A 14,561-nucleotide genomic window follows, 5' to 3' on the forward strand; every position below is an offset into this window, starting at 1 on the left:
TCCTCTAGGCCTAGTAATTATCAATTTTGAGATGCGCGCATGCAAGCTGATGCTTACCTAGCTCCCATGTGACTCTGGAGAGTAGCCAGTGCTGAGAACCATGGATCCTGGTGGTGTTCTGAGGTCTGTGACTTCCCTGCCCTTCTGATCACTTCCCCTTCCCTTTCCATGCAGGTCACAGGGACTGGGAGCTACTGCACTTTCATTTCACTTTGGGATTTTCCACAAGTCATACACAAATTGAGTCACAAAGAACAACCAAGCCTGAGAAGTGATTGAGTTACTCTTAATCACATAACAGCAACAAAAATAGTCTTAATATGAGGGCATGCAATTCCCATTATTATCACCAGAGGGAGTGTGTGTCTTACTATGAATCCTTTTTAAATTTGTGTTTCTTGTTTTCAACACAGTCTTGGAGGTCTTCCAGGTGCCCTGGTTTCCTGGGAAAGTGCCGAGCTCTTCTCTTTCTGCTTGCATACCCCTCAGGTTTATCACTGCCCTACTCTGGGGTAATTCTTGGCTGTGTGGTCTTGACCCTTACTCCCGCTGGAAGGTAGAGGCCATATGTGATCTGCATACCTTCCCCAGTGCTTGGGGAGCAATGAAGCCTCTACCCCCATAGTTTGAGTTAATTGACATCATGAGCAAGACCCTGAGAGGGCCGGAGACATTATACAGGGACGTTTGTGTGGTGGCAAGGGAAAGAGGTCGGTTGACTGAATGGTTCTTCTCAACCCTAGCAGCAGAGATTCTGTTTTAATTGATGGGGAATTAGTGTTTTTTAAACCTCTCCAGGTGAATTTAATGTGGAGCCAGAGTTGAAAGTCACTGGCCTCGTAGTAGGTGGGCATGCCCGGTGCTGGGGGGTGAGGAGAGTGGCAGGTAGGGGGAACAGATGTGGGGTGGAGACTCACGGGGCCCCAGAAAGACTTGACCAGCTTCGCAGTCTGGGGAAAGAGGTGGACAGCACTGCTTTGCCCCAGCTGTGTTCTTACACCAGCTCCCTCTCCCTCTGGAGAGTGTTTTCTGCACACCAAAGGCACATATTGGCCTTGGATGCTGGGGCCATGGGGTCTTCCTCTGAGCCTGCTGTGCCCTGGTCTTTTCTCACAGCCATGAACAGGAGGAGCAGGGTACAAGATACAAGGTGGGCAGGAGTATTACCCCGTTTCTCCGAAAATAAGTCTTAGCCAGACAATCAGCTCTAATGTGTCTTTTGGAGCAAAAATTAATATAAGACCCGGTATAATATTATATTATATTACATTACATTACATTACATTATATTATACCCGGCCTTATAGTAAAATAAGACTGGATCTTATATTCATTTTTGCTCCAAAAGACACATTAGAGCTGATTGTCTGGCTAGGTCTTATTTTCAGGGAAACATGGTAGCTGGTCAGCCCATCAGCTAGGCTCTCCCCTGTTCACTGTCCAATCTCATTCAGCCTCTGCTTCCTTCTGTGGATGGGAAGCTCATACGTGCGGGGCAGTGAGGGCAGAGAAAGCCTCATACATGCGGGGCGGGAGGGGGGGAAGCTCATACATGCGGGGGTGGAGGGCAGGCGGCCCCACTTGGGTGCTGACTGGCACTCCCTGGCTGGGTGGCCTGGGGCAGGGCCCTCTCTTTCCTGTACTTGGTTTCCCCATCAGAGGAACTAGAGGCCTGGAATGGATGGTCCTTACTCCTACAGGCCTGATTTCCTTTCCAGAGAAAGGGTGTCCCTGGCACAGGCCTCTGATTTTTCTAAACTTTGGAGCTTTAGGGGAGACCCCCCAGCAATCCCAAACTCTCCCCAGTGAGCAAGGAGGAGGCACCCCGAAAAACCCACTCTGTCAAAGGGAGTGGGTTCCCTGGGAAGACCGGGGGTGGCAGTTGGGGGGTCTATGTTGAAGAGGGGGCCAGGGCAGAGGGGATGTTGAGTCTCCCCCCAGGCCCTCTTCCAGCCCCTCCTCTCTCCTGGGCAATGGGCAGGTGGCTGCTACAAGAGAGACTAATCCCCTCCATGTTGATCTGCAGCCCCAGGCAGCTGAGCTCTGAACTGCAATTCAGCAAGGCCTCTGGGCAGCGGTGACCTGATACTCGCCAGGCACCCATTCTTCATCGTCCACCTGACAAGCGCCTGGCCAGGGGAGATCAGAGGCAAATGCCAGGGCCACCCAAGCCCTGTCCTGTTGTGGTGAGTCCCTGGCTGGAAAGATGGATCAGGCTTAGGCCTTGCAGCCAGGGCCATGGCAGCTTCTATCATGGGCTCGGGAAAGCAGTGCTGAGCCAGGGGTGGAGTGGGAGAGCTAGGGGGCGCAGAGTGACCCAGCCTTGGAAGAAACCCTAGCTTAGCCTCGGTGCTCCCTCCTAGGCTCTGGTGGCAGAAGAAGCCTCCTAGACTTGGGGACACTTTGTGTTGTTTGCAGGTGAATTGCTGAGGGCTTGGGAAGAAATCCTATTTATAATTGGGAACCTTGGTGCCTAGGGCTTCAGCTCTCCGGCACTGGAGAAGTTAAGGAGGTGACCAAAGGAGACCAGGGTGAAGGGTTTTCCCCCAGGAGTGTGCAGGCCTCATTCCTGGAAGGCACTGGAACAAGCTGCACCAGGTGGCAGCTCCCCAAGCTCCGATTTGGCAGCTTACTTCTGGCCTGTTGGGCTGTGTGCTCCGACCTAGGTGACCTCCCACCCAGTCTTGCCACCCAGCCCTGCACCACTCCTGGCTCCTGTTTGGCTCTAGAGCTCTAAACTTGGTTCCCTTTTCAAGAAACTCTCACTGTTACTTCCCCGAAGGCTTTCATTGTTGTCACCAAGAGGAATTCCCCAGGTGAGCACAGCCGAAGGGACAGAAGAGGGGGAAGTTCCAAGCTGGGGCAGCAGTTAATGATCCCAGAGTGTCATCTGCAGCTCAGCACAACCTGTGGGAGAAGGTGGAAAACTGGCCTCAGCCTGCTGTGTGACCTTGAGAAGGCCATAGTCTGTCTCTGGACTTGGCTTTGGGAGAAGCAAACACAAGACAACAATTTCAGGCATTGGCTTCAAAGTCAAGGCGCTCAGGGAAGGCTTAAGTGGGGAGTTGTAGCTGATCCCTTTGTTCCCTCCTATCAGAGAAAGCTGGGTGCTTACACCTCCCCCACCCACGCCCCCCACCCCTCACCACACACACAAATACACACTTGCTTCCTCCTAGTTAAAACAGGCACTAAGCAAGTGATGAAGGCAGACAAAAAGACACACTTGACAAAACAATGGAGATGAGGCTGGCTTGGCCCAGTGCCAGGAGCATGTTGAATTCTCTCAGTCTTTGTTTCCTGAAAGGCCTATCAATCAGTAACAGAGTCTTGCCAAACCCAGCCTGCATGGGCGGGCACCGAGTGTCCTTTGCTCTGAGGTAAATAACATTTCAAGTCTCGTGTCCATGGACCATATGCTCCTCGCACAGTTAATAACATCATCACGGAGTGGCCTCAGCCCTTAGGTGTCAGCCCAGAGCATGAGTGAGATGGGCCCAGCTGGGACCCAGCTACTACCAGGCCCTTCATCACGCTTCCTGACCCACATCTCTCTGATTCTGACAATTCCTTCCTGTCTGTCTGCCCCACTGCCTGCCAGCTACATGAGGGCAGGGGTTGTGTCTGACGATTTCCTCCCAACCCCCAGTGCTTAGCCCATTCCTGGCATGTAGTACCTGCTCAATAAATGTTGAATGAGCACATGACTGGCTGACCAGAGGAATGAATGAGTGATGACCTACAGCTGGACTCACACTGCCTCCTGCTCCCTAAGGGGCAAGGTAGCTAGGATGGTAGGGTGTGTGCTCACTTGGGGTGGAGCCCGGGGGTCAGTCTAGTGACAGCTGGAATTTCTCCCTTGGATTCACAGTTAAGAACATAGGCATGGAACCAGCCGGCCAGGATTGGAGCCCTGGCTTGGCCAATTATAAACTAGGAGACTGTGGGCAAGTCCCCATGAGGCTCAGTTTTCCCAAACAGAGAAACAGTTTCTAACTCTTAGAGGTCCCTTGCTCTGGACCAGCTCTCGTGACCAGTGGCTATTCCAAATATAGTCTCTAAGACTCTTTCAGTGCTGATACTTGATGCCGCTCTTTCCCTGGACTCCTCCAGGCACCCCAACCCTTTCCCTTAATGCTTTAATATTTGCTAAAGTTATGTCCAGTGTGTTGTTCTCAGAATAATTTTCAGGGAGGGCTAAGAGGCAGAGGGCCCCTGAGTCCACCCTCAGACTGGCCAGGTCCCAGGGAGAGGCTGGTGCAACCACAGGACCCAGCCCCAGACATGCCTTAGCAGCATTTGAACCATAAGGTGTACTTGGCCTGGCCCATCCTCAGAAAGTTCCCACCTCCTGGGCCCTCTGCCAGCTTGGTTGTGGGTTCCCTAGTTCCCTTGAGACCAGCTGAAGATAGTCTATGGATATGGTGCTGGGACCAGGAACACTATGTGGAAAAAGTGTCTTGGTTAGATAGTCCCCCTTTGTGTGTGTTGTGTATGTGAGAGTGTGTATATGTGTGTGTGTGCATGTGTGTTGCTGGGGATGTTGGAAGTGGGGAGGAGCCAAGCAGACCAGGAGTCAGGGAGGACTGAGCAGGGGGTGCGGCAGGGTGGCAACTGGAATCTGGAGACCTAGGTAACCGTCTGGCTCCATCCTGCCACCTGGTGGCCCTTCCCTGGACGTTGGGCCCTGCAGCTGAGAATGCAGGCCTGGATCAGAGGACAGCATTCCTCCCTTCTGACAGACTTTAGAGGCTGACATGGATGTAGCTGGGGCAGGGAGTGATAATGGCTTGGGGTGAGAGGTGGGGCCGCTATGGTGGAGAATCTGAGCTGTGTTGTACAACACAGCAGCCAGCAGCACCCCCAATCCCATCCTATCCTGTGGCACTGGGTGGAGGCAGATAACCAGATTCCCCATACAGTTGCATGGAAAAGGAGGTGTGGCACGGCATGTGGAAACTATCCCCAGTGGGAAGGCAGCGGGATATCCCTCCAACGAGCCACAGCCACATCCCAGGGGCCAGACAGAGCTAGAGGGAGGTTGGTTCCTGTGCTTCCCAAACTGCTGGCTCCAGGGAGTATAGATGCTGATGTTCTGAGCCATGTGAGTGGGTTCCATCCACCTACCTTGGCACTCCATCCACACTGAGCCCGTTCACCCAACGAGGCAGGATATTCCTCATTCTGAGGTCTCTGGACAAACTCCTTCTGTCACCACTCCCCAAATTGGAGGGAATCCCTGACAGTTTGGGAAGACTCACTGTCTTCTAGATCTGGTCTTTTTCCTCTTCTCAAACCATGCAGTGAAAATGATATGAAGCAGGAATAGTGTAGTGGAGGAGGTGCTGGGAGGGAGGCAAAACAGACTTGGATTTGAAGCGTGGCTCTGCCACTGACTAGCTTGGCAGCCCTGGGCAGGTCCCTTAGTGTCTCCAAACCTAGAGGAATGAATGAGTGATGCATTCAGGGCCAGGGCCATGGCAGCTTCTATCAAGGTGTTTCCTCATCTAAAATGGGGATTAAAAAGATTGAATGAGATCATGTGTACAAACAAGGTATGTTATAAAGTGCTACAAAAATGTGAAGTGGGTTTTAATTGAGGGATAACGTTATGTCAACCAAGGTTTTCACAGGGTTGGGTGATGGCATGTTTTTTCAGTCATTCATTCAGCAAAATATCTATTGAATATTTGAATATCAAGTATGTGCCAGGCACTGTATTAGATGTTTTGACAAGCTTAAGTGGAAGTTGTTTGTGGAACTACAGAACATAAACCCATAGATCTTGTAGTCTAGTGTTGCCCAAATGCCCATGCTAAGCTGCTTACATCCAAATTACCTGGGAAATGTAGTATACAGAGTCCTGATTCCGTAGCCTGGAATCTCCCTTTCTCTCTGTCTTTCCCTGTCTCCCTATCCGTGTGTGCGTGTGTGCGTGTGTGTGTGTGTGTGTGTGTGTGTGCAATTGTATGGTTGGGCTTGGAATCCGTCGATCTACTTGAGCCCCTTGCTGAACAGTGGAATCTGAGTCTCAGAATGGGGAGATGCTCTCAGAGGACAGTATATCACATGCCAGGGGCTTTCTGAGCACCAGTACCTTTTACACTTTCCCAGAGGGGCAGGGACAACTGGTCTTAGGTCACCTATGAAAGATTTCGCCCCTGAGGCTCTGCCTCAGTAAAGCACCCAGAATATGGAAGCAGAAAACTTGAGGTGGTCTGTCATTTAGTGGCTCCATAACCTTTAGCAAGTGATTTGTTTCTTGAAACCTCAATTTCTTCACATGGGGATATTGGTGCCTATCTCACTGTGGAGTCATCATGTGAGCATGCTTTGGAAGCCACACAGCTCCACTTTTTAACTCTGGGTAGAGCCAGACCCAGGCTGACTTTTCTATGGAGAAATCCCAGAGGCTGAACTTTCCGCCACTTTCCCCAAGTCCAATTGGATCCAATATGGAAGATAATCCTGGTCTCCACCCTTACCTCCAAAGTTTCCAGTGCTAGTCTTTGGGCGCCACCTGCTGGCCATGGCAGGTACTGCGTCCTGCTCGGGCCAAACAACCTAGAGAAAACTTGGCCATCTCCTTGAATCTTCACAGCCACATGGCAAGGTAGGTGTTATGCTCCCATTTTACAGATGAAGAAAGTGAGAGGTGATCCTTCCAGTTCATGAGAGGCACAGTGAATCTCTGCCAACAGATGCTTTGACTCTACTCCTCCATACTTCTTGCTCTTAGACTGGGTGGGGTGAGGAGTTGTTACTTCCTAGGCAGAAGAAAGCACCCTAAAATCATCCTGAAATAGAAACTGGGGCCAGGAACATGGCCGGTTTCTGGGGTTTAGGTCCATGCTGACCGAGAAAGACTTGTATCTTTGTGGCAACAACCTCACCAGGCAGAAGACCACCACATCCAGTTGGTCACCGTCTCCAGAGAGCTAGACTGATGGCAGGGCTTCAGCTGCAGCACGGCGCGCTGAGGGGGCTCAGAGGCCTTCTGCCCAGGCTGTGAGGAGGCAGCTTTGGGAAGTGAGCTGATTGTGTCTGCCCCATGGGCACAGGCTCAGCTGTTTCAGGTGCTGGCTGGCCTGAAGCCCAGTGTGTGGAGGGTGGGGGTACCTGGCCTAAGCTACTTCTCAGTCAGGATGGCATAAAGGTAGTGATTGGGAATGAGGAGTCAGCCTTATCTTTTAGAGATGCACACTAAAAGATCTACAGATGAAGTTATATAATGCATGAGATTTGCTTCAAAAAAATCGTTGGTAATGGGAAGTGAAGGAAGTATGGGAACAGAGATGAAACAAGATTGGCCATGAATCAACAATTGTTGTAGCTAGAAGAGGAGTGCACGGAAATTCTTTATACTATTCTCTCTACTTTTGATATGCTTGAAATTTTCCATATTAAAAACTTCCTAAAACTTTGACAGCAGAAACACTACCACCACCACCAATGACTGTAAAAAGAACGAAGACTCTGAAGTCAGGCTGCCCGGCTCAAAGCTTGAGCATCTGATGCTTACTAGCTGTGTGAGGTGGACAAGTTATTTAATTGCTCTATGCCTCAGTTTCATTACCTGTAAAGTGGCCATAATTATACTGGTCTTACAGTGTTGTTTTGAGGGTTCACTGAGATTCTGCATCTAAAGTACTTAGCACAGTGCTAGACCCATAAGAAGTACTCAGCTATAATCTCTATTATTAGGAGTTCATGGCTTGGTTATAATTTGGAAAAAAAAAAGAAGCTACTTTGGCAGATTCAGACAAACAATTGGGCAGTTCAGTTCCGCTGGTTCCAACAGCTGAGTCTTAGAAGACACAGCCCTGCGCTGCCTCGTGCTGGACATGTGGACCCCTCTGGGCAGACGCACATCCCAGAGTCAGCTTTTCTGAAACCCTGCAGGGAGGCCCTTCTCCCTGCGCCTGCTACATCCTTTTCCTGCCTGCTCTGCCTATGCAGAGTGTGCCTCTCAATAAGCCCTCTCCCCTCCTGCCTTGGTTTTCTCTGACTACAGCTTCTCTCTGAGCTTAAGCAGCTCTCTTCCCAGACTTAGGGAATCTCAGCCCTCGGTGAGATCTTAAAAGTCATCTAACTCCACTTACCAATGTAGCTTCATTTGACAGGTACTTCCTGGGGGCTTACCCTGAGCCTGGCACCATCCTGGCTGCTGAGAGTGGAATGGTGAGCAGGGCATACTCAACCGGTAAGCCAGAGACAGAGGACAACACAACCTGGGCCATGAATGCCTCAGTAGATGGAACGTAGGCCTGAGAGTCAGGAGCCCTGGGTCTAAGCCCTGCCGCTGACCCTGTGGCCTGGGATGTCCTTTGCCCACCCACCGTTTCCTCCTCTGTGACACGAAGTGCTTGCAGCAGATGCTCTCCATGTCTCTTCCTGCTCTGACCTTTTGGCTCAGCATAGGGACCTCGTTCTCTTGGTTCTGTTGCTTTCTGTACATCTCTTTCCCTACTGAGTGAAAGACCCCCAGGGCAGGGACTCTGTGGTAGAGTTTCTGGGAAAGCTGCTTGCTCCTTGCACAGGAGTGGGGCACAAACTTGCTGAAAGAATGAAAAAAACTGACAAGTGCGTTCTCTGAGTTGAGTGTGGCTTGTGCGAGGATGGAGTTTTAGACCTGGAGAAGTAGGCTGTGGAGCCCCAAATGTCTCACACCATATCTACCACTTGGAGGTTCTTAGCGCCCATTAGTATTTTAAAGGCTCTGGGAAGTCCTGCAGTGAAAGAAACCTATATATCTTTGGTTATTCCAGTGTTTTCCAAACCTATTTGACCATAAATTAGTTTTTGTCTATTACCTATTTCCTTCTTATGAAACACTTGGAAAATGTAGTGTTAGATCTTTTTGCCTTTTTAGCTAACTTTGTTTAAAATAAGGTCAAGTTTGGAAAAGATACTAAGCTTTCAGTGCCATTGTGGCCTGAAATTAGGACCTCTCGCTCCTCATTTCTGCATTCTCAGCTGAGGTCTGCCACCTTCATTGGGGCTGAGCTAGGACTTCAGAGGTCATCCAGTCTTCCTCGGAGTGTGGAACTGGCACCATTTGACCCAGGCAGTAGTTTATCTCCCAGTCTTCAACAAACAATGTGTCTAATCATGCTCCCTTCCCTGGTAACCCACCTCAGGATTGCAGGGCTGAGGAGGCCAGCTCAGCAGTCAGTCATGGGAAGGAGGCCCAGCTTTATTGACATGTCAGCACCCCAAGGCCAATCAAGTCTTGGGCAACAGTAAGAGATCAGATACCTATCAAGGGAGTGATGGTTCCTGTCCCTGGGGCTGCTCAGACCTCATCTGGAGGTCCATTCTGTTTCTAAGAGAGATGTTGTTAAAGTTGAGTGTGTGTGAAAAGGGAAACCAGCAGAGTGAAGAGTCTGGAAATTCTGACAGAAAACAAGATGTTGACAGAACTGGGATATTTAACCTGGCAAACGGAAGACTTGGGGACCTGTTGTGGCTGTTTGCAAATATTGGAAAAGCTGTCATCTGGCAGAGATTGGGCACATCCTGTGAAGTGCAGGGGGCTAAGGCAGATGGGGTTCAATAAAGAAAAGAGTGTGTGCACGATCAATAAAATTAGTATGAACTTCTGAGTGGGTAGGAAGCCCCTTGTCATTGGGAGCATTTAACCAGAGATTGTGTTAGCACCTGTCTGGTGGTGCAGACAGAGCCCGTGGGTACCAGATGGGCCGGGTAAGGCAAGCTCTAGGGCAGTGCGGGCCGCCTGACCAAGTTGAGCTGATGTCTCTCACTGTCCCCACACTTTCATATTTACCTTCACTGTCCCAAACAGCATTTCACCCACCACTACAGCACCCTTGCTCTGTGCCTTTGACCTCTAGTAGGTGGACTTTCCCTGCTCAGAGTGGCTAGAGGGGCTGTCTTCCATGACTCCTGGGCTTTGAGGGGCAAATCAGTCCTCCATGCTGGTGGCCCCCATCACAGTGACAGGAGGGACGGTGTCCCACAGAAAGTGTGTAGAAGGGATTAGGGCAGCACTAGCTGTCTTCTATCCCTGAGATCCTCCAGTCTGTGGACTGACAGCTCAGGTCCGTGATGAAATGGCCAGATTTCCTAGGAAGAGGACTTTCATCACCCACTTTCAAGGCCATGACCACAGGCCAAGGCCTTGACTTCCCCTTCACTGTGCAAGATTCTCTTCAGGGAGTGGTAGCATTTTTAAGTGCCTTCTGAGTGCATCGCACTGTACAAATGAGTAAGCTACACATTGACTTACATCTCTGAGGCAAGGGACTGTGGTAGGAAGAGCCAGGGGACCGAATCCAGATAACCGGACCCCAGCTCAGCTACCACGTGTGACTTGAGGCAAATTCCTGGGATAGACTCAGCTTTTGTAGGACCTGAAGTTTAGACCATTTGGAGAGAACTCTTTAAGGAAAACAGTACAAAATTATGAACACACAATCAGGTACAGGTGTGATGATTTATTTAGAATGATAACAAGAAATTGCAACAAATTCTAAATCTTGAAAAAAACTGACAAATATCACAAAGTCAGGGCAAATAATATAATATTTGTGTTAACTGTTGACATACCTCTGTAATTTTTTTTCTTTTTACATTACTTCTGCTCACAATTTTACACAGACTAGCTTCTGGCTCCACACATTTTGAAGCTGGGTTTTCCTCCACTGCACACACACCCCTGCTACAGGCACCTCAGACCGTGATCATATTGTGATAAAACTCCTGGCCCTGTAACATTGTGTCACAAAGCCAAATGACTTGGCCCAGTGGGTGATAATATTCACTCCCTACACTGTACATAGTAGTACCTGTGAACTGCGTATGTCCATCTCCCCTATCCCAGGTCAAATAGAGCCATCACTCACTTTGGGGAATCTTGAGTGAGACACCCAAATGCACAGCAGACCCCTGGGAGTGCAAAACAGGAGCAGTCATAATTTATTACAGTTAAATCTTAGCATTATACCAAAGTATCAGTAATACCTGACCATGTGGCCACATTCCTGGGGCTCCCAGCCCCCCGAAGCTTAAAATATATTAGCTTCATGTAGATTTGTCTCTGGGCACATCACACACCTCTCTGACCTTCAGTTTCTTCATCTGTATAACAGAACAATTCTGGCCCAACCTGTCTATTTTTGATGAGGATCAGAAATGAAAGAAAACCTTTGGATCCCCAAAACCCTGTGTGACGATGACAGTGATGAAAGCAATGGCGGTGCCAGCTGAGTAAGTTATCTGCCAGGACTTCGTCTGTAGTCAGCACTCCTGCAGGCTCCGACGCCCTGCTAAGTGCTCACCATGCCAGGCCACAAGCTTGAGTATAAGAACTGCAAAGCTTACGGCTTTGATTCCAGTTAAAGACATACCTCTGGAAGGCCTGACCCGTGAAGTCAGAATCAGGTGTTTGCAACCCTGTAAGAATGAGCTCATCCAGTCATTAAGTCCGCATTTACTGAGTGGTCCTAGTGCAAGGATGACCAGGCTGGGTGTCGCAGATACAAATAGGAGGAGTTAGGAACCTAGTGTCTAGAAGAGGAGAGGAGTCAGACGTGTGCATAAATAGCCACAGTGCAAAACAAAGGGACAGAGCCATAGGCCAAGTTGACGTCTAGGGCAGGCCGAGCCCAGAGGAGGGCTGGTCAGGGTTGGTCTGGGAAAGCTGTGGGTGCCTGACCAGCTCTGCTGCGTGGGAAGGCTCACACAGGTGGAGAAGGGGCACAGGGCGCCTGAGAAAGGAGTGAAAAACAGAGTGGAAGCTTTCCAGGTAGAAGATACTTAACCACAATTTGATGAAAACATTTGTGAGTGTCTCATGGATCAGAAGAACTGCAGGATAACTTGGGAAGCCAGCAAAGTTAGTTTCCACTCACAGAATTTTCTTTTTTCTTTCTCTCTTAGTTTGGATTTCCCCCATCTGCCCCCACCCCTGGAGAGAATTGTGACAGTGAACTCCAGCTCCACAGAATTCAGAATTCGTGGCATCTCTCTGGATTGTCTTCTCAGCCAATTTCAGAGCTGTGAGCTGACAGAGAACAGTGGGAGAGAGGCCATGGTTATTGAAGGGACTCCCGCCTCCCTGGGGCCTTCCACAATTCCTGACCAACTCTGCTAGGACAGTGGCCTGAACAAGGGCAGTAGGACCCTAGAGACCCCATCTGTGGGGGAGGAGCCTCAGGGCTATGGGCCCTTTGTTCTGGTGAGCTTAGAACCATGATGTTACAATCCAAAAACTCAGAGGATAAGCGTCGAAAAGTGCCAAAACACCCTCCAAGTTAAGCATATAGAATTTTGGTTTAAGCAGCACTTGGGTAAGTTAATGATACTATGTACTACCTTTTTAGATAGGCATAATAATCTATGAATTGCAATGATTCATCCTGTCTCAAGGAGATGGAAATATTTTAGATACATGTGCATGCATTTGAAGCAAAAACTATTTATTTTGTGTGAGTTATATTGTGTGTGTCTATTTGCTTCTGGGTATCTATGTATGAAAATTTATGTTTCTGTTTCTTTGCCTGCATTAGAGAACATGCATAAGTTTGTGGGGACACACACACACCCCTACACGGGGTAGGACGTGTGAGTATTTGTGCTCACCTCATCTCCAGTGTTAGGAAGGGAACTTGGTCATCATTCTAACTCAGCTGTCTCATTTACTGGTGAGGAAACTGAGGCCCAGAGGGTAAAGTGACGTGTCTAAGATCACACAGTTGGCTAATGTGGCAAAGGTAAGACTAGAATCCAGGATTTCTGATTTGTAGTCCAGGACTCTTTCTATAACATTAAAATAAGTTACAAATTGAAAAACAAAAGGCAGAGAAATACTTAAATATTTGTTTTTCTTTCTCCTCCAATCAATGAATAAGTGCTAAGAAGGTCAATCTGGCATTAGCTATGTAACTTCAAATGTTAAGTTTTTAACATTGACCTGGTTCAGTATTGATTTCTTTATGGAAACCATATTTATGCTGAAGTTGTTAAAGAATTTCAGAGTACATACGAAGGCTGTGCTAAAACAGTCATATGCCTTTGTATTTGAAGAAAAGTATTCAAAATATATAAGCTGTTGCTTGAGTTAAACAATAAAAACATCTGTTGTTTCTCATGACGGCTCTGGTCCTAATATGACATGGCAAAATAATACCCCCAAATATCCATGATTAACCTGAATTGGAAAGGGTTCACCTCCCGGGAACTTCATATAGCTGCTTCAATTGGCATTGGTAACACACACACACACACACACACACACACACACACACACACACACACCAGATACATTATCACCTAGCATTCTGACACAATAAGATATTGAAACCAATCACTATTTTTAAATGGATCCCAAAAATGAAATCCCAAAAATGCCAATGCAGAATTTTTGGATTTTATTCAAATTGCATTTGAACGCAGGTGTGCCTGTCATTAAGTGTTTATGTTTACCTATACACATGAATGTTTGTCTGGCAACTGTGTTTGTTCTCACTTTGGTGTGTATATTTATGTGTGGGTGTGAGGGCTTCCATCCAATTTGGGACTGTGAAGGAACTGTCTCTTTTATCAAAATAAAAAAATAGTCCCTCCCAAATGTCAGCAGTGGGAGAAGAGTGTTAGGGTTTGGGGTGGGCGTGGGTGGAACAAGCCCACAATCTTCCCTCTAGGTTTACTTTTCCCTTGGGGTTCCCTTGCTAGGATTGTTGCTGACTCTGCCAAGCTAGCTTACCCCATAAACTCCAGTTAGGAGGGAACTTCTGAACATATATGACTGTCATTTTCAAAGATATTTTCCTAAATACTAAGAAGGGACAAAACTTAGGAAATGGAAAATACAAAAACATAAGGACTGTCTATTTTGAGTTCTTTCCCTTGCTGGTGATCTCCGTGCTCTTCTAGCCTCAAGTGTGCCTTCCTTCTGTGTTTCTGTGGCTTTCCTGGATTGCCAACTCCTTAGGTCTGGCCTTGTCACAGCATGGAGCGTTGGCTGTCATCCCAACCCCCTCTCAATAGAGCCATTCCCTTCCTCTCCACCACAGGTCAGATCTTTTGAGCAAAGCCAGGAACACTAGTGACATGCTTGTGATATACTAGTGAATACCTGTGCTTACAATGTAACAGCCCCTGGGCTTGTCTAATTTAATCCTCACAACAGCTCTCAAGGCAGATGCTGGGGTTGTCTGCACTTTATAAGTGATGGAATCTGGGCTTGGCACACATAAATCCCCCAAAAGTGCGCAGTTAGTAAGTGGTAGAGTTAGGCTGAGATCTCAGCTCTGTCTGTCTCCGAAGCCACACCCTTAACCATGACATTATAAAGGCTCCCTATGCTCAAGCGTGTCCCTAAATCTGTCCTCCCCACCTGCCCAGCTCCGGTTCCCACATACACAACGCCTCTTAGGGGGATGGCCAGACTGTATTCTGTGACAGCGTGAATGACCTCACCCTTCTGGTAACATCTGGCCTTCCACATCCGGTGTTGTGGTCCTTTAAAGCCCCCCAGGTGTAATCAGAACAAGAGGGACACTGAGGTTGTAGGATGTACTCTAGGTAAATGGAGAAAG

The 14,561-nt window shown here is 48.5% G+C and overlaps 1 long non-coding RNA gene across 1 annotated transcript; it reads left to right on the plus strand.

Moving 5' to 3' along the window:
- Positions 1 to 1,561: 1,561 nt before the first annotated feature.
- LOC109437165 (uncharacterized) lies at positions 1,562 to 13,111 on the plus strand. Its single transcript, XR_002136207.3, has 4 exons — positions 1,562 to 2,186; positions 8,124 to 8,203; positions 11,112 to 11,229; positions 11,902 to 13,111. It is a non-coding gene; the product is annotated as an uncharacterized LOC109437165 (long non-coding RNA).
- Positions 13,112 to 14,561: the final 1,450 nt, after the last annotated feature.

Source organism: Rhinolophus sinicus, chromosome 14, assembly GCF_057876585.1.
Source record: "Rhinolophus sinicus isolate RSI-liver-muscle chromosome 14, RSI-T2T, whole genome shotgun sequence".
Classification (NCBI taxonomy): Eukaryota; Metazoa; Chordata; class Mammalia; order Chiroptera; family Rhinolophidae; genus Rhinolophus; species Rhinolophus sinicus.